Genomic DNA, 26,560 nt, shown 5'->3' on the forward strand with positions numbered 1-26,560 from the left:
AGTTCACATGTAATGTGAACTGACATCTTGCTGGTCGTCACCCTTCATAATGTTCCTGCAACTTATGTCACCGATAGTAGCCCCCTACTTCAAAGTGGTATTGAGTCTTGTTTGAGGCGGAAATTGAATAAAAAAAATGTTTATAATAATATGCATGAAATAAATTATAGTAGTTTGAATTGTCCCTTCTATAAACCGGCATAAACTTTTGCACTAACCTGATATGTTTATCAAAGGTTACAGAAATATTGGTGATGAAAAACAATAGTGATATATTTCAAATTAATAATAAAAAAAAATTAAAAAAACATCTATAATATACAAGTCTATAATATAATCTGTTTAAATGTATGTATGTTTCCATAAAACTTTCCACAAAGGCGACGGATTTTCACGAAATTGGTATCGTTTTGAAGCTCGACCCTTCGGACGACAAATATCGAAAAATTGGTTAAAAATATTAACTCCTTCACTCTTAGCTGGGCACTTTTCTACAGGGAGGGGTAGTAAAAAATTGTCCCTTCATGACAATTTAGCCAAACACGCATGCACAAAAAAAGTTCTTTCTTGAATTAGTTTAAATATAAAAAAAGTTGATCTAACTTCGCTCACGCAATCATGGACCAGTCGTTATAGTGGCAGCATAGTTATCTTACGATTACACGTTCGAGTCTAGATATCAGATATTTTTTTCGATTTTTAAAGTTTTAATATTGAAACAGGGTTATTTATGCTATTTTTTTCGTCATGTTTGCTGTTTTTTTGTTTTTGTTTTTCCAATTTTTTTAAAGAAGTTTAAACATTTATGCCATTTCTTTTTCATTCGCATTTTGTATCACGTTCGCTGTTTTTTTGTTTTTGTTTCTCCAATTTTTTTAAAGAAGTTTAAACATTTACGCCATTTCTTTTTCATTCGCATTTTGTATCACGTTCGCTGTTTTTTTGTTTTTGTTTCTCCAATTTTTTTAAAGAAGTTTAAACATTTATGCCATTTCTTTTTCATCCGCATTTTGTATCACGTTCGCTGTTTTTTTGTTTTTGTTTCTCCAATTTTTTTAAAGAAGTTTAAACATTTATGCCATTTCTTTTTCATCCGCATTTTGTATCACGTTCGCTGTTTTTTTGTTTTTGTTTCTCCAATTTTTTTAAAGAAGTTTAAACATTTGCGCCATTTCTTTTTCATTCGCATTTTGTATCACGTTCGCTGTTTTTTTGTTTTTGTTTCTCCAATTTTTTTAAAGAAGTTTAAACATTTATGCCATTTCTTTTTCATCCGCATTTTGTATCACGTTCGCTGTTTTTTTGTTTTTGTTTCTCCAATTTTTTTAAAGAAGTTTAAACATTTACGCCATTTCTTTTTCATTCGCATTTTGTATCACGTTCGCTGTTTTTTTGTTTTTGTTTCTCCAATTTTTTTAAAGAAGTTTAAACATTTACGCCATTTCTTTTTCATCCGCATTTTGTATCACGTTCGCTGTTTTTTTGTTTTTGTTTTTCCAATTTTTTTAAAGAAGTTTAAACATTTATGCCATTTCTTTTTCATTCGCATTTTGTATCACGTTCGCTGTTTTTTTGTTTTTGTTTCTCCAATTTTTTTAAAGAAGTTTAAACATTTATGCCATTTCTTGTTCATTCGCATTTTGTATCACGTTCGCTGTTTTTTTTGTTTTTGTTTTTCCAATTTTTTTAAAGAAGTTTAAACATTTATGCCATTTCTTTTTCATTCGCATTTTGTATCACGTTCGCTGTTTTTTTGTTTTTGTTTCTCCAATTTTTTTTTAAGTTTAAACATTTATGCCATTTCTTTTTCATCCGCATTTTGTATCACGTTCGCTGTTTTTTTGTTTTTGTTTCTCCAATTTTTTTAAAGAAGTTTAAACATTTATGCCATTTCTTTTTCATCCGCATTTTGTATCACGTTCGCTGTTTTTTTGTTTTTGTTTCTCCAATTTTTTTAAAGAAGTTTAAACATTTATGCCATTTCTTTTTCATCCGCATTTTGTATCACGTTCGCTGTTTTTTTGTTTTTGTTTCTCCAATTTTTTTAAAGAAGTTTAAACATTTATGCCATTTCTTTTTCATCCGCATTTTGTATCACGTTCGCTGTTTTTTTGTTTTTGTTTCTCCAATTTTTTTAAAGAAGTTTAAACATTTACGCCATTTCTTTTTCATTCGCATTTTGTATCACGTTCGCTGTTTTTTTGTTTTTGTTTCTCCAATTTTTTTAAAGAAGTTTAAACATTTACGCCATTTCTTTTTCATCCGCATTTTGTATCACGTTCGCTGTTTTTTTGTTTTTGTTTTTCCAATTTTTTTAAAGAAGTTTAAACATTTATGCCATTTCTTTTTCATTCGCATTTTGTATCACGTTCGCTGTTTTTTTGTTTTTGTTTTTCCAATTTTTTTAAAGAAGTTTAAACATTTATGCCATTTCTTGTTCATTCGCATTTTGTATCACGTTCGCTGTTTTTTTGTTTTTGTTTTTCCAATTTTTTTAAAGAAGTTTAAACATTTATGCCATTTCTTTTTCATTCGCATTTTGTATCACGTTCGCTGTTTTTTTGTTTTTGTTTTTCCAATTTTTTTTTAAGTTTAAACATTTATGCCATTTCTTTTTCATTCGCATTTTGTATCACGTTCGCTGTTTTTTTGTTTTTGTTTTTCCAATTTTTTTTTAAGTTTAAACATTTATGCCATTTCTTTTTCATTCGCATTTTGTATCACGTTTGCTGTTTTTTTGTTTTTGTTTCTCCAATTTTTTTAAAGAAGTTTAAACATTTATGCCATTTCTTTTTCATCCGCATTTTGTATCACGTTCGCTGTTTTTTTGTTTTTGTTTCTCCAATTTTTTTAAAGAAGTTTAAACATTTATGCCATTTCTTTTTCATTCGCATTTTGTATCACGTTCGCTGTTTTTTTGTTTTTGTTTTTTCAATTTTTTTAAAGAAGTTTAAACATTTACGCCATTTCTTTTTCATTTGCTTATTTCTTATTTTGCATCACGTTCGCTGTTTTTTTTTTTTGTTTTGTTTTTCTGATTTAAAAAAAGTTATATTTAAACAGGGTTATTACGTTCGCTTATTCTTTATTTTCCATTTTGTTTTGATTTACCCACCCACACCTCACCACACCCGGGAAACGCCGGGTACCCCCACTAGTAATAAACAAATTAAAACTAAGAGAGAATTTAATAAATGGAAATGTGATTCGAACAAATGCCAAAATGCAAACGGCTTGAATAGCCACCTTCTTTCTTTTGCAACAGCCCTTATATGACAAAGCATGCTCCAGACGCCCATGAACAGCCATCGTTCATCGCTGGCAAAAGTAAATTGAGAATGGTGGCGACTATGTAGGAAAATAAATCTTGAAGTACAAAAATCGCTCGTTTTAATAGTACCCCTCCTGTTTTCGTAGCTTTTCAACATTTTGAAGAAGTGGGATAGATAAAGTGAACAGAAATATCAAATTCTATTTCCTAAAACTGCCTGTTTGTGAAACTCTGTCCCACTGGCCTGCTTTCCAGCTAACTACAATATGATCGTCTTCAAGTCCAATGTGAATAAGTTCTTGTTAAGCCGTTCCCTTAAAAAAAATTTTTTTATTACATAGGCATCACCACTTATCAAGGCCAAGAGCCCACTCAAGGATAAGAGTTAAAGAGTGTACAGTGGAAATTGGACAATATAGTACTCGTTAATAATGGAAATTCGGTAAATTTGTTAACTTATATGGAACGGCTCATCAAGAACTTGTTTACGTTAGACTTGAAGTCAACCATATTGTAGTCAGCTGGAAAGCAGGAAAACGGAAGATAATTCCACAGGCGTGCAGTTCTAAGAAAGAAGCTTTGTTCATGGAATCAACGTTTAAGTTTAGGCACAGATAAAGAGTGGGGGAAATTAGTGATAATGTTTTCTGCTAGACAGGTGTTTCTTGTGAAAGTTTGGCGAGGGGGACCATAGATTGAAGCTCAGACGAGCACTTGCCATGAAAATAATGATAAAGCAGAAACAAACTCACAACATCTCTTCTATGAGAAAAAGGTTGCAGGGAAGAGAAAAGGACATCTCATACGAGGCTACGAAGTCTATTTTGAACTCTATTAAAGTAGGATAAGTCCTTTCTAGCAGCTCCTGCCCAGAGGCGGCAACAGCACTCCATCCCTGGACGTACCTGGCCCTTATATGGATAGAGAATTGCATCAGCAGTGAGATATCTACTGGATCGATAGAAGGATCTCACCATTTTTCCAACGGCCTTGGCAACAGATTTAATGAATGTGTTCCATTTAAGATCAGAAGTAAAGGTCAAGCCCAGAAGCTTGTCAAAACATGAGGCCTCCGCAAGACGAGAGACACTCATCTCAATTGATGCCAGATGGGAATCAGAGCATTGATGATTTAAAGATAAAAGTTTGGTTTTAGATGCATTAAAAGTAACAACCACCTCTTTCCTCGTACCACTTGCTCAAGATAAGTCACTTACGGTCTTAGATGTGCTACCATAGATAGTAGTGTCATCAGCATAAATGTCTATGAATGATGTAAGGATGTGATTTGGAAGATCATTAATGTAGATCAGGAAGAGAGTTGGACTCAGGATGGACCCCTGAGAGACTCCAGCATTAATACTGAGAGCTTCTGATTTCTGCCCATCAACCACTACTCTTATGAACCTATCAGAAAGAAATGATTTAATAACTGAGAAAACATTTCCAGCTATACCGTAGCTGGAGATCTTGTGAAGTAAACCTTTATGTCATACTCTATCAAAGGGCTTTGATATGTCAAGAGCAATTGCCCTAGAAAGGTAGCCTCCATCAAGAGATTCGCTAATCCTATGAGATATAACTGCAAGCACATCTGCTGTAGATCTAGCAGAACGGAAACCATATTGCGTATCACTAAGAAGGTTATTTTTGCTGAGATGGTTGATTATTTCTCTATTTAACACAGATTCCAGCAACTTACTCATGACCCACAGGAGATTTATTGGCCTGTACTGAGAGGGAGATGAGCGATCACCTGAATTCTTAAATACGGGGCATACTGATGAGATTTTCCAGGGTGACAGGAAGCAATTCTCTTTAAGACGATGTTTAAACAATTTTGTAAGGATGGGCGCTAGTTCTGGTTGAAGTCTTTTGAGTACTATAATTGGAATACCGTCAGGGCCGGTTGCTTTACTGGAATCAAGGTATTTGATTAGCTTGGCAATATCATGTACAGATATTTGTATATCACATAGCATGTTTTCTGATACAGGAGGAAATATTGGAGGTTGACGGCCTTGGTCGCAAAGGGTAGAATTAGCTGTAAAGTTCTTGGCAAAGAGTTTGGCTTTGTCTGATGCTGACGAGATGACCTTAGGTCCATTTATGAGAGTTGGGATAGAGCACACGCTTCTGTTCAGGATTCTGTTTGCGATTTGCCAAAACTGGTGGGAACCATGCCGCTGCTCAGCTACTTTGCACTTGACAGACTGAGCATACAACTCTCTTGCGTTCTTTATTACTTTTTTATAGTGGTTGCTGGCAGTTCTGGAAGTGACTTTAGTCTCAGTACATCTATTACGTTTGAAGCAATGGAAAAAGTGATTTCTGTGCACAATGGCAGCAGTACATTCTGGAGAGAACCACGGCTGGCTGTTAGGTTTTTGTTGGAATTTTTTCGAGGGTATGAAAGAGTCTATACCTACAATTAACCATTCCGTCAGGTCTGATACTATAGAGGACATATCCTTTTTAAACATGGAACGCAGAGGTAGATCTGATATAAATGTACGGAAGCTATCCCAGTCAGCCATAGAGTATCGATATACTGTACGATGGAGAGGTACATCTGAGGACTTACTACATTTCATTTTTATCTTAATTGATACAATAGAGTGGTCGGAAGATCCAAGTGGGGACAGAACGGAAGCTGAACACAGTTCAGGGGAAGTTGTGAGAAAAAGGTCTGGAAGATTTGTATACTGGCCGTCAGTATCGGGCACACGGGTGGGTTCGTGAACAATCTGAGTGATGTCGTAAGCAATGGAACAATAATGACAGAACCTCCCCTCATCATTGGTCTTGTTTGAGTGAGTTAACCATTCCACATTGTGAACATTGAAGTCTCCACAGACATGAATATTAGCTGAAGGGTAAGCAGATAGGACGTGGTCAATTTTCTCAGATATGCTTTTAAAGATAGTAACTCCACTGTTGTGGGGGCGATAGAGAGTAAATATAAATGCAGTTTGAGCTAGTGCAACCTGGAAGCACATATAGGGTAAGATAGGATCTTCTCTGGAGATGTCCCTACCACATGGAAAGCCATCTTTTATATAGGCACAGATTCCATGCCCATGGCGATCTTGGGGGTCAGATTTGGAAGTTGAATTAGAGTATCCTTTAAATAATAAATTCTATCAAATTTCTATCAATAACGATCACTATGCTGTTGTCTCATTGACCACCTTGCACTAAATGACACTTATCCTCGAGTAGCCTAAGGGTCTTAATAAGTGGTGACTATCTTGTAAAAGAAAATATCAAAATATAAATTTTTTAAAGGTTTTCCTTCAATTTCGCTTTTTCTTTTGTTTTCTTTCTTTTTTTCTTTTTTTTTTCTTTTTTCTTCCTTCGTCTCAGACTGCTTGGCACGGCGACAACTGACGATTCCCAGAGAAAAAAAAAAACAAAAAAAACATTGTGAACATGAAAGCCACTAACATAGTAAAAATTTTGAAGCAGTAAGACCTCTAGCAGGTTATGCTAAAAAATATTTCACCATACCTTGACAAAGGTCGTCATTTTCACGATGTTTTGGTTGTTGTGTCTTTTCTTGCACTCGTGGCAATATATGGTTAAAAAATGGATGACCAGTTTTGAAACAACAACGACAGCATGTTTGGGTAGTGCCAAGAACCATACCAAAATTTAATACAAATTCTGTATAAAAGTTATGTTTGCATTATTTGTATTCTTCAGTCTACTGTTCTCATCTTGAGTGTTATTACAACCTCTCAGTCGACATAACCTTCGACCTTCTTAAGATGCATCTTGTCATACCTAGGAATTTAGATGAAATTTCAAACGGAATTCTTAATTTACTTCACAGGGGTAGCATGCTCTTGTTCTGTCAGCCATGACTGGATAGCAGTTCTAAGTAATTTGCAATTTTATTTTTTGGTCACCCACACTGAAAATTGAACCTTCAACCGTTTGTCAATAATTTCCCCACCCCCTCTTTCTCTGTGCCTAAATCTAAACATAAATTCCATGAACAAAGTTTCTTTCTTAGAACTGCATGCCTGTGGAACTCTCTTCCGTTTGCCTGTTTTCCAGTTGACTACAATTTGGTCGTCTTCAAGTCCAACATAAACAATTTCTTGATGAACCGTCCCTTTAATTTACCAAATTTCCACGACTAACGATTACTAAGCGTTCCCTTTGACCACTGTTCACTCATTAACCTTTATCCTCGAATGGCCTCCAAGCCTTCATAAATAGCGACTCCTTTGTAAAAAAAAAAGAAGAGAATATTACTTTTAAAATTGGTTTTTCCAAGTATTCTTAACCACTGCCCCACAGGTTCTCGAGTTTGACAGAAACATTCCTGAGTTCAACAACATACACTTGAAGAAGGTCGTAGTTTACATTAACCGAAACGTTGTGAAAATAACACTGAAGATGAGAACAGTAGTCTTAAGAATCCAAATAATACAAATAACCAGTCCTCATCTCAAAAATTCAGAAACGTAAAAGATATTTAAGCGAATGAACAAAATGAAGGATATATATCATTATTTTATTCAATTTAGATAACCAAAGTTACCATAAGTCACTACAGTAAATTTACTGTTTCAGTCTTAAAAGACATCGTCAAGAAACAAAATACCTCTAGTCTTATTCAAGGCCAATTAGTTAATTAAAATGGACCCCCCAAACAAAAATATAAATAAATAGAAAAAAGGGGGAAAAATAGAAAGAAGAGAAAGGAAAGCGACCAAATATACATACTTTGTTTTAGAAAAGGAACGCTGGTTAATCAGTTATAAATGTTACGTCTTAGCGAAGGAATAAAATTAAGAATATATATATATATATATATATATATATATATATATATATATATATATATGTATATATATATATATGTATATATATATATATATATATATATATATATATATTAATATGTATGAATAAAAAATCAATACCAAAAATATATATATGTTTATATCTTTTCTGTATTTATTTCCTGTGTGTTGACGTATAGGAATATATATATATATATATATATATATATATATATATATATATATATATATATATATAGAGAGAGAGAGAGAGAGAGAGAGAGAGAGAGAGAGAGAGAGAGACAGACAGACAGACAGACAGACAGACAGAGACAGAGAGAGAGAGGTAGATCATATAATGGTTACGTCACTCTGGCAAACGTTAAAAAAAACATTTAAAAAGTAAATGTTTAAATTTTAACGGTATTTCTCACGGTGACCGAATGAATCAGGTCCTTGCTAATGAAGCCAGAGATGGCTTCTGTTGCCGGGTTCAAATCTATCGACCGGTGTTAATCGTGACACCCTGCACTGATGATTCCCAAAAGGATGAATCACTAGTGTCTGTAGGTATTTAATAATTATTATAGTAAATAATTATATCCGCCCGTTTCTTATCGTTGAGCAATTGCAGTTAAAATAAAAGTTGGTCAGTTTAGCTCTTATGCGCAGGTGAACATATAATGATTAGATCATTCCGACTGACGTTAAAAAACATTTTAAAAATAACTGTTTAAATTATTATAGTATATATATATATATATATATATATATATATATATATATATATATATATATAGTAATTTATAAAATATATATGGCGATTAAGCTACATTGAATATTCTGCGTTTCATCCACTGTAGGATTCGTCAGGCTTATGCGCATAAACCTGACGAATCCTATAGTGGATGAAACGCAGAATATTCAGTGTAGCTTAATCGGCATATATATTTTATAAATTACTAACTAGCTCTACCTACGTATTGAACACTTTTGAAGTAAATACTTAAAGTTTACGCATAAATCTATACTTTCGTATATTAGGTTTATGTGAGTAAATGAAGTAGTTTTATATATATATATATATATATATATATATATATATATATATATATATATATATATATATATATATATATATATATGCGCGCTGGACTGGACACTTGGTTAGGATGGAGGGCAGAAAACTTGCTAAACAACTGTTTTATGGTGAGGTAGATAGGGGTAAAAGATCACAAACAAAAACTAAGGAAAAGATTTGAGGATTCTCTGAAAAATAACTTGAAAATACTGAAGATAGATGTACATAACGAAAGATGGATCACTGTGGAGAAAAACCACCAGAGAAAATTGTAAGATTTTTGAAGAGCAGCGTGTAAATCTTGCTGTCTTAAACGTGTTTTAAGAAAGCAGGACGAAAATATAATGTCAGAGAAATTACAACATGAAATGCACTACATGTGTTATATAGGAGTCTTATTAAAGTGAGTCTTAGAGAGAGATGTTGATGAGTTTTAGAGAGAGGGATGTTGTAAGAGAGAGATTGTTATGACGAGTTTAATATATATATAAAATGTTCATACTTAGATGTGTAATAGAAGCTCTTTGAGTGAGGAGATAGTGTTCACTGTTCAGACAGTCTTAGTGTTCATATTGTGTATGTAAGATGTGTATTTAAAGCCATTCTAAACCACATGATATACAAGACATATAATAACAATTTTCACTTTACCTTTTTGGTAGAATTACAACACAAAGACGACGTTTATAAAAACACATGATGGGTTTATTTCTTCTCCCGACCGGTCGTGGTTTTCTGAGTCAAGAATTCAAAGCTTCACATTCTAGTTTCAAAAGTGAGCGTCTCGCTTCTAGACGTTCGAATCTCAACTGCAGACTATCGTCTGTCGTCCTCAAACTCCCTCTCTGTTTCTCCTCCAGTTTCTCCTCCTTAACTCTAAAGTTTTCTAACTATATCGAGAACTTCCCATTTTCCATGACGTCATACACATGTTAAAACATGTGTCTTCTTTCACGTGTTCTGGAGATGCGTGTCCAAAACTTTTTCCTTTGTTTACAAAAGGAATTTTAACCTATATTCCCAGTAACCTATTTTTCCAATATGTTAAAAACATGTTTATTATATTATCTTGTAGTTGCATTCTTTCAATTGAATTTTCATAACAGAATTGACAACGCACATTCTTTTCTTGAAACTATTTTATCTCTAAGCTAAACAATGGTTTGTTTTACATTCCATTTTCTAATTCTCTCTCGTAATCTATTTCTAAACCGTATTTACGTGGTTCGAATTTCGTCTATTCTATTTCATTTTCATTTTAACTAAATCTCTCTATTTTTATACTTACATGAAAAGGGGACAGCCCTTATCATGTAACACATGTGGCAGATACATTTTTGTCAAAAGCTGGCTTTATTAATCACCTGAAATCACACAATCAAAGATAGGAACAACAGTCTTATGAGGAGGCTTTTACAGCACATCCGGCAACGCTAATTTGTCATATTTGTGGTCTAATCTGCAAATCTAAAAGTGGCCTGACACGACATTCGAGGATTCACAATGTTATCATGCGATCACCTTTACAAGAAGGAAAGTTTTTGTGTCACATATGTGAACTTTCATGTAGGACTAAAGCTGGGTTTAAAAAATCACCTACGTGCACACAGACGCAATAACACTTAACTGAGGAGATTGCAAACTTTTGACAAGAATTAGCAATCATATATATATATATATATATATATATATATATATATATATATATATATATATATATATATATATACGAGCAAACAGTTAATAAAACATGTTAAAAAACACTTTGAAAAAGAGTTAAAAACATATTTAATCTGAAAAGGAAACACTAGATAAGTGGATTGTCCTTAATCCGCAGAGTTTCCTTCTCATCAGAGGGTAGGAATTAGCAAAATGCGGGATCGGATTTTGCATGCAAAAGTATTTGATGAAACAACAAGTAAGTCAAAGATCTTACTTGATAACAAAAAAAGTGAAGCAGAGGGAATATGGTGAAGAAAAAGGTGATTACACGTAAATGGATAGTCTGCTGGAAGATAAATAATCCAGTGACGGTAAAATCCAAATATATATTTTTTTTTTATTACATTTTCACCCCAAACAAGGCAAATTGCCACTTTGGTGTAGGGGGCTACTATCAGGGGCAACAACTACTGGGGTACTATGTAGGGATTTGGGCAGCAAGGTGTCGGTTCACGTTACACTTGAACTTCTGCACGTCAGTACTGTTGGGGAAGCAGGGACCTGGAATGGAATTCCAGAGTCTATATAATATATATATATATATATATATATATATATATATATATATATATATATATATATATATATATATATATATATATATATATATATATATATATATATATATAAGCCCTATCTCCTATTTGGTTTTATCGAGCTTTTACATCTGGCTGAGATAACTTTATAAATATTAATTCTTTAATATTTATAATATACTTTAATTTTACCATCTTGGATCATTTTGGTAAATTTAATTGTAATTTTTATTTTATTTTTATTTTATATATATATATATATATATATATCTGTGGAAATATATTTTATTTCCTTATAATATATACCAATCCTTATTTAAGAAGCTCAATGTAATTACAGAGCAATATAGTGAATAAATGACAAAAGACTATATTCCACAGTTCATGATGCTGACCATATTTATTCCTTTAATTCAGTTGACATTTACAATTCTTGACAGTATCTGTTTCATAGCGCAAAATCAATCACTTAATTATTATATCAATTAGTGAATCTATTTTGCCCTTAACTCATCAAAAGAAATAGCAACAAAAGGAAATAAAATGCCTTTTGACATGATTAAAATCCGAAAATTGGAAGAGAAGCTGTAAATACCTTATAATATGTTTCCATTACGCCATTTTGAATTGAACAAAATTTTTTTTTAATTCAACCCTTTCTCTTTAGTGTGGCCTTTGAATCTCCAGAAGTGGTGTACTTCTTAAGTAGGTGAAAAAAAGAAGAAGACTTATTTGAGCCATTTGCTTTTTAGAGTTCGTTAGAATCACTTCATGATACAGCTGCCTGGGATATACAATGATCGAAACAGTGGAAACATACGATATGCCTTCAATAAGTTTCCAAACTATTTTTGTACCCGCATTTTAAATTGTCGTAAGCTCTAAAAATTCAGTATGTTATTGCCATACATCTTATGAGATGACTGACCGATTCTTATGAGTTTAGGTTCTAAAAAAACAGCTACAGCAGGAATTGGAATACACGCTACTAAAGCCTGATTGTCACAGCTGGTGAATTTCAAAAGTGCAATCTGGACGTGAGGACACTTTAGAAGAACGATATGCAATAAAATTCTGTTTTAAACTTGGGAAAATGTCACAAAAACGTATGGAATGCTTCAGATTGTTTTTAGACTATCTTGCATAAATCGAGTATCAGTTTTTGAGTGGCATAAGAGATTCAAGGAAGGCAGGGAGTCTGTGTGGGATGATGAGAGATGTGGGAGGAGTAAGGAAATCAGAACAACAGAGTTGATTGGCCAAATAAAGAATTTCATGGTAAGGACTGTCGTGTGTCAAAAGAGACAATGAGTGCACAGTTTGATGTCAGTGTGGGAACTGTGCTCACAATTATTCGTGAGAAACTGAAGATGTGGAAAATCTGCACAAAGTTTGTCTCAAGGGTGCTCCATGATTGTCACAGGCTATTTGACCAAGATGAGCATTAAGACAGTTCCTCACCCTCTCTATAATCCAGAGTTTGTTCCCTGTGACTTTTGGTTATTCCCTAAGCTCAAGGAAAACCTTAGAGGCTGTCTTTAAGAGACAATTGAGGAGATGAAAGTGGTTGTGATGAGAGTCATTGACATGCTCACACAAGAGGACTTTCAGAAGTTGTTGGGGCGGTACAACAAGTGTACTGCATCCGGTGGAGATGACTTCAAAGGGGACTAAAGTTTAATGTGCATTAGTATACATAATATAAAAAGTAATGAAAGTGCCCATGCGGAAGAAAGTCTGGAAACTTATTGACGGCATCTTGTAAATATCTCCAAGACAAGGACAGCAGTTCAAAACCCGCAAAAAAAATATATCAATAACAATACCTCATTTTAGAAATATCAAATTCTATGGAAGATCATAATATCGGTTTTTTCTTTTCTTCTTCTTCCCTTTTTAACGCACCCCCCCCCACTCCATTTTTTTGTCCTTTCTTCTTCTTTGCCTGTTTCGGCATGTTGCCAACTGACGATTCTCAAGAAACATTATAGGTTAACTAGCGGGGATACCCGGCGTTGCCCGTTTTTTTTTTTTTTTTTTTTGGAGGTGTGTGTGTAAGGGGAGATAAAGTAAAGAATAACCCTGTTTAAATATCAAAATAAAAATAAAAACGATGTTAAACTTCTATAAAAAAAAAAATAGCAAAACCAAAAAAAAAAACAAAAAAAAACAGCGAACAAACGTAAAACTTCTTTAAACAGAAAGGATAAATCAGGGAAAAAAATGATGGACGCGTTCGGAAAAACAAAAACAAAAAACACAGCGAGAAGCAAAAAAAAAAAAAATGGCGTAAATAACCCCTCGATTCGGTTAACTTCATGGTGCGTTTCACCGAGTAGAATTAAAACTTCATTCCAGTTTTTTTAAGCAACTACGAAGTAAAGAAAACCTAAACCGGTGTTCCTTTGTAAGTATCTCTTGTGGACGATCCCGCAATGGTGTTAAGTGGTGGGGGGGGGGCGAAGGAGGAATTTATTAGAGAGAAAAGATTTTACCACTTCCGTTGATCTTAACTGATTTTGGCCGTGAACTCTCAGCAGATAGAATATAGGAATCTAATATTATCGAGTAAATGAATAGGTAATAGGCCTATAGCACACTTCAGATAATGTGCTGCAGTTTGTGCATATTCATTTGCATGAAATGTCTTGATTTTTAATCCTATTAAGGTCAAAATCAGAGGGGAAAAATGAGTTCATTTTATATATATAGGGATAGGGATAGGGATAGGGATAGAGATGACCATTCGATTGACAAAAGTATGAGAGTCGTTCCAAAAGCAATACATCCTATTTTTTAACTAAAACCAAAAAAGAAATCAAGTTGAAGAGCTATAAAGACGGGAGTGGTACCATTAAAACGAGCGACCTTTTGTGCTCCAGAATTTATTTTTCTACATAGTCACCACCATTCTCAATGCACTTCTGCCAGCAATGAAATGCTGGCTATTCATGGGTGTCTGGGGCACACTTTGTCACACCTCTGTCGCCACTTTTAAATCGACGAACCTATCTCCTAACTCTGCTGATATCAACTGCATTGGATTTGTAAAGATTAAACAGGCGTTGGTGAATATTGATCAGTTCATTTTTTTTCTGCATAGAGGAATCCAATGACGCATCTCTGCTTCTGACGCACGTCCATGAGTTGTTTTAGAGTCTCACACTGTCAATATCTGCAACAGAGAGATGAAACTTTAAGATTATGAATGCATAAGTTCAGTCATCAATGCAATTTGCAATCCCCTCTGATTCATTTGGACGGAATAAAAAAAATAGAAGGAATTACTTTTAGAACGTCCTTTGTACAATATTGAAAATGTCTATGGCAGCACTTTGAAGAACATAGATGGTATCATGCACCGTGGACTACTAATGGGTTCATTCTTGGATATTTTTGTTACCCTTTCAAAGCAACCCTCTGTTTCTTTTCGATCGCCTGAGGAACCCCCACTTAATAAGGTTAGATCATATAACAATGCTAACAAGAAATAGGAGGCATTGTTTTCTATACTAGTATTGTTAATTGCTAATCCCTCCTTTAATACTTCGTTGTTAATTGTGTGCCTAAGCTTATTTTACATACGTGATCTCACGTTAGTTAGCGAGATTTTATATTCATAAAAAGAATGTTGGACGCCATTTTCTTTCTGAAATACTATTTTTTACGTCGAATAAATAAATATTTGGGTTTTTATCCAGAATTCCCTTATATTAAAAAAGCAGAAATAAATTTAAAAATCCGCATCATGTACGTACCCGTGACGAAACAAAAATATCGTATTCCAAAAATCACGTAAATTGATCAAATAGCTTTATTTTTTAATTAGTTTGCGAGATCTTATATGCATAAAATCACTGTTAGACGCCATTTTTTTTTTAGTCGACGTCATCTCTTTCGAAAATACTCAGTTTTTTTTGTTTTTGTTTTTTCTTAGGTCGAATAAAATCTCTTGGTTCTTGTCCAAGTTCCCGCTATATTAAAAAAAATATATATATAGATAAAAACCGCATGATGTACGTGCCCGTGACGGAACAAAAGTATTCTATTCCAAAAATCATGTAAATTAACCAACTAGCTTTATTTTTAAATAAGAAAATAAAATTTTACTTGCAGGACCTGCGGACTCATTCATATGTAATTTATTGATGTTGACATTCTGTTCAGCTAAAAGGAGACGCACGAACGCATGGCAAAGACTGATTATAAAGTACGCTTAAATATGATATTTTAATTCTTGCAGATTTCGTATATATTATTATAGAGTTAATGTTCTATCGATTTTTTATATTAGAAAGTTGCGATTTAAAAAAAAAACAGCTTAATTTCTTAAATACCGGTGTTTCCTCTGACATTCAAACAAACCAGCATTTTCTTATGTTGAATATCCTATATACCAAATTTCAAGTCTGTAGATCAACAATTCGTTGAGTATATGGGTTGAGAAGTGTCCTCTCTCACACACATATTCTCACTTTTATAGATATACTAACAGGCCGGCCGGCGTTCCCCGGTCGTAACATATGCATAAATATTATATTTAAATTCATACAAGAATAGAGACATATGCATGCGAGTGTAATTTTTGTTCTTCCAAACAGTTCACTTCTTGTAACTAAAGATAAAAAATACTCGAGCTGAGATCGAAACCAAAACCTGAAGACAGTGAATAGTTTATATTAATAATTATTTATTGTTTACAGAAATATATTGGTCACTGAAATGTTTACAAAAATTAGCTGAAATCTATAATATAAAGCTGAATGTGTGTTTGTCTGTCTGTGTGTGTATGTGTGTGTGTGTGTCAATCTCTCTCTCTCTCTCTCTCTCTCTCTCTCTCTCTCTCTCTCTCTCTCTCTCTCTCTCTCTCTCTCTCTGGTCACGAATAGGCTCCTATATGGTTGACTATTTTAAAAAAACTGATTACATATAATGATAGAAGATGTATCGAGACACAGGAATGGGTATGCTTGATCTGGCAGAACGGTGGTTCATTAAAATTGTGGGGTCTGCGTTCGCGCCTGCTCCACAAAATATGGAAATAAAAAAAATTTAAAGATTAAAAAAAAAATCGTTTACAAGTGTTTTCGATATAGATTTACATAAGAATACTTTGATAAGTATGTTTTGACTTAAATAGGGATGGTATAATAAAATTGTGGGGTGTGCATTCGCGCCTGGCCTCCATAGAATGGAAATAGACATAAAGTTTAATAAAGACTTTTCATATCTATCTGCGTAAGTATACTTTGATAATTATGTTTCAGTTTGAAGAAATATGGTATAATAAAATTATTGGGTGTTCGTTCGCACCTGATCTCCATAGAATTGAAATATGTCACAAAGTTTAACAAGGTTTTTTAATATAGATCCACAGAATATTGTGATAAGTGTTTCAGTGTGAACGGGTATGGTATAACAAATTATGGGGTTTATCTATTTTATTTTTACTTTCGTCATATTTTTCTTTGGTTTTGATATCCCCAAATTCAACCCAAATTTACAACCCTTCCTTTTCATAACTTATCATACTTTCATAAATCCATTTTCTGTAGGCTGTTTTTGAACACAGTCAACGACGGGTACTTTTGCTAGTAAAATATAAACTAGGTCGACTTTGAGCAGTTGAGTACGGACCAAGAGGTAACACGTTAATGAGACGTGTCGCTGAATCATATACGTCACCGGAACTCATGATTGAAACATGTCCTTTTAAGGATGATGCAGCGGAACTGACAGGTCAAAAAAATTAGAGCTGAGAGCTTGGATTTTGTCACCAAGGTGTGCAGACGTGCTCCAGAAGCCGGGAATCGAGGTAAGACAAAACAAACATGTAGACACATAGCAGACTCCTGTGAAACACTGAGACATCTGAAATAAATTTATATTCATAAAATATAAAGTCGTTGTCCTGTGGTTCACAAAGAAGAAAGGTATGTTTCAATCGTTTCATTGTGTTAGTGTGACGGACATGCATCACAGCATCCAACAGCAGGAAGACAAAGGACCTCCGGACAGAAAGGTATGAAGCATCTTCTTCTTCCATACCCCCCCCCCCGCTATGTAATAATATTTTGCAGTTTTAACAAAAGAGCTACAATACTTGGCCTTTTGACCAAGATCAAAGTGTAGTATCTGTTCCGGCAGATACTGCAAGCTATGACTAGCTAGGACTAGCTATGACTAGCAAAGACCAGATGTGGGGGCAACCCCACATGCCTGACCTTTAACCAGCTCCCATTTCCCACCTCTCGGGAGCTGGTCCCCTTTTTCCCTTCCCCCTCCCTTCACTCCTCACATTAAAAATCGGCCTTGTGCCTAATTTGCTCGGTGGGGGAGCAAATAAATACCATCTGTTCCGGCAGATACTGCAAGCAAAGACCATATGTGGGGGCGACCCCACATATAAGACCTTGGTCAATGTAGGGGCAACCCTTCATACCAATTGTCACTATCCAGCTCCCCTACTCCCCGGGGAGTTGGTCCCCATTTCCCCTTCACTCCTCACATTAAAAATCGGCCTTGTGCCTAATTTGCTCGGTGGGGGAGCAAATAAATACCATCTGTTCTTCAGATGCGGCACTTCCATTTCTCGTTCTCTTTCAGTGGAGGAGAAATCCTTCACGACTGAGAAAAAAAAAAAATTTTTTTGTACCTTTTCTCCACGTTAAAAAACGAGCTACCGAAATTATAATATCTTTTATTTCAGCGACTTTTATCTTACAAAATTCGCGTTTTCTCTGCTACTGCTATGGGTTTTTAAACGCTTTTTTTCAACCATTCTCAAGTTTCTGCCTTTGTGGCGTCATGCTATGTCATGAGACTATAAACCTCAAGGCTTCGGGTTCGAATATATCTCCCTCCCCCAACTTTTTCAATGTTTTTTTTTTTTTTTTAATATTTAAACAGGGTTATTACTTCGCTTATCATTTTTGTTTTGATCTACCCCCCCCCCCCAACACACACACTTACAAACACCCGGGCAACTCCGGGCACCCCCACTAGTCTATAAATATAAAAGCGAAAATGTATGTATGTATGTATGTGTGTTCACTTTTTCAGAGAAGCGGTCGCTCGCTTCACAGCTTTTAAAAACTTTTTATATCACATATAAATCGTAATATCTCACAGTTAACAACGGAGCTCGCCTGTCTATTTAATTTGCTCGATTTCGGGAAGATAAATATTTAACATTTGTCGCTCGCCGCATGTGGGTTAGTCTTTTTCCTATAACATCTTGGGAAAATAAAAATCCCGCAGTCAAACTTGACCTCATTAACTCATTAAAACGGGCACCTGCCGAATCCAAGTAATTAAATAAATTCAAACGTGTTTCCGTTAGCATCTCACGGTGGAGCAATGGTTAACGTCGCACGTTTTTTTTTTTTTTCACACTTTAATTTACAACTTTGCCTCAACGGTTCGGGTTCGATCCTCAACCTTACTTAGTCTTTTCAACCCCCCCCACCTCCACCCCCGGAGTTTCCACACACACCTTCAAACCCCTGTGCAACGCCGGGTACCCCCTCACTAGTATATATATATATAAAAGGCAAAAGTGGCACGTGTATTTTTGTATGTCCAAAAAAGGCTTTTTCGCCAGGGTTCTCCAGAGGGTTACTAGTTTTTACAAATTTTTATATGCTCCCTAGATTATAATATCTACGATTTGCGAATGGAATTCACATGAACATTTATTTACATCGACTTTTAAAAAATTCACGCTATTTCGTCCTTTCGCCTGTTTGTTTGTCTTTTTTGTATAAATAAAGCGAAACTCATCAAAACAAAGCCGTCAGCGGCCTTTCGTGCTGGGACTTCGTGAAAACAATTAGCTTTAATCAATGTTGGGAAAACCCTTCATATCAGACAATTGCTATTCATTTGAGAGTTCACCCTTTTTGGGGGGAGCTTGGTTTCCCCAATATCGTGAGGAAACAAATAAATGAAACAGTGGAAAGCTGAACTGGCCTTCAGCCAGCGTTCATTTCTGCACCTGCGTGAACTCATTCATTTAGCAAGTCAACTTTTTGATTAACATTGCTAAATTTGAACGCTTTTCACTTCCTATGGCTTCGTAGCATAGCGGTAAGATGTCACGTTTTCTTTCACTTTCTTTTCCGCTTTCGCGTCATGGGTTCAAACCTGCCTGCCTACTAACACTTTTCTTTGTGCTAAACACACACCTTCAAACACCCGGGAAACACCTGGTATCCCCACTAGTTGCATATAAAAGAGTTCGCTGTGGGATTTCCACAAGTTCCACTAGCAATAAATCATAAATTCTCTAGTTCAGTTGGTGAACCAAAGTCTCGGAATCCTGCGTGCGCCAGGTTCAAACCCAGTTCATTCCACAGAATCACTTTCGCTTAAGGATGTTGGCAACTATCATGTGATCCCTCTGTAAACGTTGCTTTTGGTCTTTATAAGCGTTGACACATTAGAATAAAAAATCCTCTTATAATATTCTTCTTAATTCAACTGACTATTAACCCATCTCATTAACCCTTATCTTTGAGTTGCTTTTCGCCTTCATAAGTGATGCCTCATCTATGATATAAATTTCACCTGTCTGTTTAAATGTATGTATGTATGTTTGTATGTATGTATGTCTGCCTAAAACTTTTGACAGAGGCGACGGATTTTCATGAGATCGATATCATTCGGACGACAAATATCCAAAAATTGGCCAAAAGCTTAATTCCTTCATCCTCAACTGGGCACTTTTCTACAGGCAGGGACCGCTTTTTTCGCCAATATTTTGAGTCATCCCCTCTTTCCGATTGTCTAGTCTTGATTTAAACCTACGTCACTTCCGGTTTGGCAACGAGCGCAACAGAAAAAACGTCAGTTTTTGGGGTTCTTTTTTTCACGTTCTTCGCCTCTTCGTAGTACGGGTTCGAGCCTTTTTTTTTTTTAACTCAACATAAACCTCCAAACACCCGGGCAATGTTGGGCACCAAGGTTAGTCTATAATATAAAGGGCAAAAATCTGTTTATATGTATGTATGTATGTATGTATGTATGTCAGGTCATGTCATGTCATATACTACTGGTACCATGTAACCCAGTACTACCTGCCTCATGGTCGGGTCACCGGCGACTAAACTGGTTCCCCCACCAGACTTGTTTGGTGAGGAGGGTGGCTAGTCTCCCTGAAGGATTAAAAACAAGACCTTCCAAAGGGCGAATAAACTCTTTTTCTGGGTCAACGGCCAACTAGCACCGTGTATATTTGTGTGTGTGTATATGTGTATTGGGGTGGAGAGGGCTCCCATAAGCCGTGGTGGAGGCAACCTTTCTAGGAGAAGCAAATCTCTGATTTAAAAAATCATAAAGCGGAAGACCAGTACCCGCATTAAGCTGGTCTGCAGTTTAGTTTGTTGCTGGCTATCTTGCTCTTGCTTGTTGCTGGATCTCAACATTTTAAACCGAGAGAGAGACTTAGCTGTCGTACAAAGCTAAGACTCTGTAACATCATATTTGTATAGATACTCCCTCAGGAATTTGGGCTCATGGATTTTAAATGTCTGAGGGAGTGGCACTCGTCTGACAAAACGTTGCAATCATCATGTATGTATGTATGTCTGCCTAAAACTTTCCACAGAGGCGACAGATTTTCATGATATTGGTATCGCTTTGAAGTTCGACCTTTCGGACAAATATCGCAAAATTGGCTAAAAACATTAATTCCTTCACCCTCAACTGGTCACTTTTCTACATGGAGGGGTCGCTTTTTTCGCTGATATTTTTGAAAATCACCCTCTCTTTTCGATTAACTAGCCTTAATTTAAACCTACGTCATTTCGAGTTTGCCGATGAGTGCAACAGCAAAGACGTCCCATTTTTTTTTCACGTTTTTTTTCTAATTCGCGGTATGGGTTCGAGCCTTCCTGCCTACTACCACTTTTTTTATTTATTTATTTATTTATTTTTATTTATTTATCTATTTTTATTTATTTATTTTTTTTTTGCTCAACGCACACCTCCAAAGACCCGGGCAACGCCGGGCACTCAGGCTAGTTAGTATATAAAAAAAACTGTTACACATGTCTGTATCATTTGGATTCTTGGGACTACTATTCAGTCAATGTAACCTCCGACCTTCTTCAAGTGTATCTTGTTGAACTCAGGAATCCTTCTGTTGAGCACAAGATTTTGAACAGAACTCATTATCTTTATCCACGCAGGTAGCTTGCGCTCGTCCAGCCAGCCATGATTGAATATCAGTCCCAAGTAATCGATAGTTGTATTTGGAATTTCTTACGACTTCTACTCAATCATGGCTGTCAGAACGAGGGTATGCTACCCCCGTGGATTGAATAAAGGGTCCTGTCAAAATTCTGTGTGGATTCCTGAGTTCAACAAGACACACCTGAAGAAGGTAGGAGGTTACATCGACCGTAACATTGTGAAAATGGCACTCAAGATGAGAACAGGAGTCCGAAGATTCCAAGTAATACGCTTAGAACTTCTACCCTGTCGTGGCTGACGGAACAAGAGCATGCTACCCCTGTGGATTAAATAAAATGTTCTGTTCGAAATTCTGTACAGATTCTCGAGTTCGACAGAAAGATTCCCGAGTTCGACAGAATGATTTCTTGAATTCAAAAACATACACTTGAAGAAGGTCGACCGAAACGTGAAAAAAAAGAAGAAAAAATGAAGAAAAGTGAAAAAAAAATGAAAAAAAGTGAAAAAAAATTAAAAAAATGAAGAAAAGTGAAAAAAAAAAATGGAAACAAAAAGTGAAAAAAAAAAAAAAATAGCAGTCCAATATCCAAATAATACGAATTATGAATCCTCATACAAAAACATTCAAACACAAAATATCACACATGTGTCGGCAATTTTCTCACGTTTTGACGACGTGTTTGCTATGGTACACCGGGCAACACCAGGTGTCCCTGCTAGTTATCGACTAAGAGAAAATACATTTAATTAAGTTAATTGCTTTTCCAACGTATGGGTATTTCATGTTATCTCCCCCATAACCCAACAAATAACAATCCTTCTTTTCCGAATTCGTCGTTAGAGAATCGTTATTATTGCTTAGCTTTCTTGGACAATCCCATCTTCTCTTTTTGTTGATTAGTTTTTTGGCTTGGTCAAATGAATTCGACAAACGTAAATTTAATTTTATAACTAACTAGCAAGGCGCCTAGCGTTGCCCAGTTGTCAAATATGCTTGAATATGATATTTGAATCCATGCAGATTCCGCATTTATTATCATAGGGCCAATTCAGTTTCGCCCTGCCCCTGCAGGAGCTGGGCATGAATCTCAAAGTGTGGTATCTGTTCCGGCAGATACTGCAAGCTATGACTAGCTATGACTAGCAAAGACCAGATGTGGGGGCAACCCCACATGCTTGACCTTTAACCAGCTCCCATTTCCCACCTCTCGGGAGCTGGTCCCCTTTTCCCCTTCCCCCTCCCTTCACTCCTCACATTAAAAATCGGCCTTGTGCCTAATTTGCTCGGTGGGGGAGCAAATAAATACCATCATAGGGCCAATTCACACAGGCCCAGACCCCCTCGAGGGTCCGGGCGACAAGATCAAAGTGTAGTATCTGTTCCGGCAGATGCTGCAAGCTATGACTAGCTATGACTAGCAAAGACCAGATGTGGGGGTAACCCCACATGCCTGACCTTTAACCAGCTCCCATTTCCCACCTCTCGGGAGCTGGTCCCCTTTTTCCCTTCCCCCTCCCTTCACTCCTCACATTAAAAATCGGCCTTGTGCCTAATTTGCTCGGTGGGGGAGCAAATAAATACCATCTGTTCCGGCAGATACTGCAAGCAAAGACCATATGTGGGGGCAACCCCACATATAAGACCTTGGTCAATGTAGGGGCAACCCTTCATACCAATTGTCATTATCCAGCTCCCCTACTCCCCGGGGAGTTGGTCCCCATTTCCCCTTCACTCCTCACATTAAAAATCGGCCTTGTGCCTAATTTGCTCGGTGGGAGAGCAGATAAATACCATCATAGGGCCAATTCTCTATCGATTATTATATTGTACCTAACACATAATAGTGACTGTCTGACGGGACGGGGTGGTACGGAATTACATTAGAAACATAAAATAACGGAATTTTCTTTCTTTCTTTTTTTTTTGGGGGGGGGTAAATGTGGCCTGGGAGACAAACAAACAAACTACCGTTAAAAAATTGTTTACATGAGGAGTTGAGGGTGTCTAATCCAAAAGCCGTTCGTAACATTAGGAGGTGGATGGGCGGGGGGGGGGGCAGCAGCAGCAACAACAACAACAACAACAACAACGGTACTATGATTTTTTGTAAAATACGCTTAAATATGAAATTTAATTCATGCAGGTTTCGTGGTTGTTGTTTTTGCTTTATGGCATATCAACCTTTTTAAGGTTATTTAATGCCGAATCCAGTTATTTTGAAGAAAAATTTTTTAATAGAATATATTTGTTTTTTTTCAAGTCAGTTTGTATTTAACCCATAGTTGGGACCCTAACAGGTACTACCACTCCGGGTCAGATCGGACCTGGGAGCAATGGCAATTAAAGGGTGGCTCCACACTCTCCAAAGCCCGCAAGCTGGGGCCTCACCATCGGATATAGTTTAAGGTCATATCCAGGACCGAATCTTGCAGGTTTCGTATTATTATTATTATAGAGTGAATACTCTATTGATTATTATATTGTACCCAATATATATTAGTGATTTAAAGATATATATATATATATGGTAAAACTGGTAATTAGTAAAAACCTGAAGAGAGGGCTCAATACTATTGCAGAGCAAATATGTGTTTTATTTTTTTATTACCGTTTTATCTGTTTGGTTACATATGTTTCGGATGTTGGACCGTGTTTACAATGTAACAGCCTCGTCAGACCTTACAGAAATGGTTGGTTAGTATTAGGAAGAATTGTTTTTAGGAGGAATACAGAAAAAAAAAGAGGAGGGCTTTGGGGTAGGAGATAATAGAGGGGGAAGGCGGGTAATGACAATATTTCAGTTTTGAAGTTTAAAGTATATTAGGTTGTATTGTGTGTGGGGGGGTAACAGATTCAGGTAGGCTTGGGTGGAGATATGTGGATATAGGGAGGCGGAGAGAGTATGGTAAAGAGAAAAGAAAAAAGAGAGGGGGTAATGAGAGGAGGGGGGAAAGAGTTTCAATTTTTGGGTTTTAAAATTTTGACTACTTTTTTTCCTGTTCGATAAGGTATATTAATTAGGTGATCAATTAGTAGTTGCTCTTTAGTACCTCTCGAGCCTTTCCGGCACCCCTTTTGTTCATCAGGAAAAACACCATTACTCTCTAGATGTTCATAAATTTTCTCCGCAAATATTCCAGTCAACAGTTTCCACATCAACGGCAGACATGTAATTGGTCTATAATTATTGGCATCTGTTCCTTTTGCAGGATCTTTCCTAATCAGTGTTGTTCTTCCCTTCACAAGCCAATCAGGGACATCTCCAGACTCTACAACCCTTTGCAGAGCAGCAGCTATAGACGGATAAAGGCATGGAAACTGTTGAAACCAGAAACCCATCACTCCAGCTGGACCAGGTGCCTTCCAGTTTGTCATCCTTCATATGCCATGGTTATCTCAACGTTCTTCATTTGCTTCATTTCTGATAGCCTTTCTCTGATCTCTCGCAACCAGCTAGCCTTCTCATTATATCGCCCTTCGACAGATCAAATCCGACTCCAGAACTTCCTTGCATCTTTTGCATTTGGAGTGTTGTTATTTCCTGCCTGTTTACTACCATTTAATTCTTTATACAGTTGACACTGATTGTTCCGGAAAAGGTTGTTCTGCCGAAATGCAACACTTTTTCCAACAAAGTTCCTAATTTTCATACCACCAGTGTGGACCCTCTCTCAACATTGTTAGAATGTTCATCGTTCCTTTTTCCAGCAATCTATACATCCTTTCAAGCCCGTCCTTGGCTTTCTGCACTAGTTTAACTCCTTTTCTTATTTCTTCCATTCTACTAATGTCTTTCCGCCACTGTTTAATACTTTCTTCAAGCCGCCTCTGCCAGTGTGGCCTTCTATCCTTCATTTTTCTCTTTTTCTTCTGTAATAAGCCAAGACAATTCGCAATAACGTATGACGCTGCATACAGAAGCCTGTTAAGTTCCGTAATCGATATGTTCTTTCTTATGATGTTGTGAATTACTCCTTGAACTATTTTTACCTCACTTTTCACCTTCCACCTATCACTACTCTTCATGTTTGGAATCTCTATGATATCATCTCTAAGAAGAACCTCTCTTAACTTCTGAAGTACTTCTTTTTCTACAGAAGTCAAAGTTCGAACTTCATCACCACTTCTCCGTACATCTGCTCTTTTCACTGGCTCCATTGTCTCAGAGTCAATGATCTCATCTGCCTTAGATCCTTCAAACTCTTTCTCATTAGTTCCCCTAGCCATAGGATTCCATACCTCTTCAGTTGTCCGCCTCCCATCATCGCTTACATTTCCCTTCTGCACTTCCACTCTCTCAGTTCTTTCATCAGAGCTAGTTTCACCAATTTTATTTTCGTTATTCATTTCATTCCTAACCATCCATTCAATCTCTTCTCTTGCAATCACTGAAAGTAGATTGTTATTTTTAATTTGTTTTAACTGGGATACCAAACTCGCGACACTTCTAGCTCCTCCTCCTCTCAATTCCCATTCTTCCTTTACTTTTCGGATATATCCACCAGATTTGGTACTTCCACTTCTTACAAAACATTCCCACAGGACTCATCTTTCCTCATCCGTCCACGTTTTTTTTTGACATTTCCTGTTCCAACTCCCTTCGTGTCTTGGTACCCTCTCTGGCAATTCTCACTCCCCCTATATCCAGTCACATCCTCAGAATTTCGAACAGTTGTATGATGATGACAGGAGCCACCCTGTTGACCAGTGGGACACCTACCTGACGCGAGCCCATCACAAGATGTTCTAGCCTCATTCACGTCGATATTTTCAATATTTTGATTTGACATTCTCCCATAAATGGGGTTAGTGAATTTAAGGTTACACCACCACCGATAGTTTTATCGAGACATTATCTCTAGGAGGGTTCCCCACCAACGTCAAAGATCCCCTGCCGACCTTTTTCCTCCATCACCACCACTATTCCCATTACCACCAACAACAACTATAGAAATAAAA

The 26,560-nt window shown here is 36.2% G+C and overlaps 1 protein-coding gene across 3 annotated transcripts in view; it reads right to left on the reverse strand.

Annotated features, from left to right (window-relative positions):
• LOC145263207 (uncharacterized) overlaps positions 1 to 26,560 on the reverse strand; it is a 255,323-nt gene that overhangs the window by 98,278 nt on the left and 130,485 nt on the right. The gene's annotated exons all lie outside the window — the stretch shown is intronic.

The sequence above is a fragment of the Euprymna scolopes genome, chromosome 38 (genome assembly GCF_053919585.1).
Source record: "Euprymna scolopes isolate OS-2025 chromosome 38, ASM5391958v1, whole genome shotgun sequence".
Lineage (NCBI taxonomy): Eukaryota > Metazoa > Mollusca > Cephalopoda > Sepiida > Sepiolidae > Euprymna > Euprymna scolopes.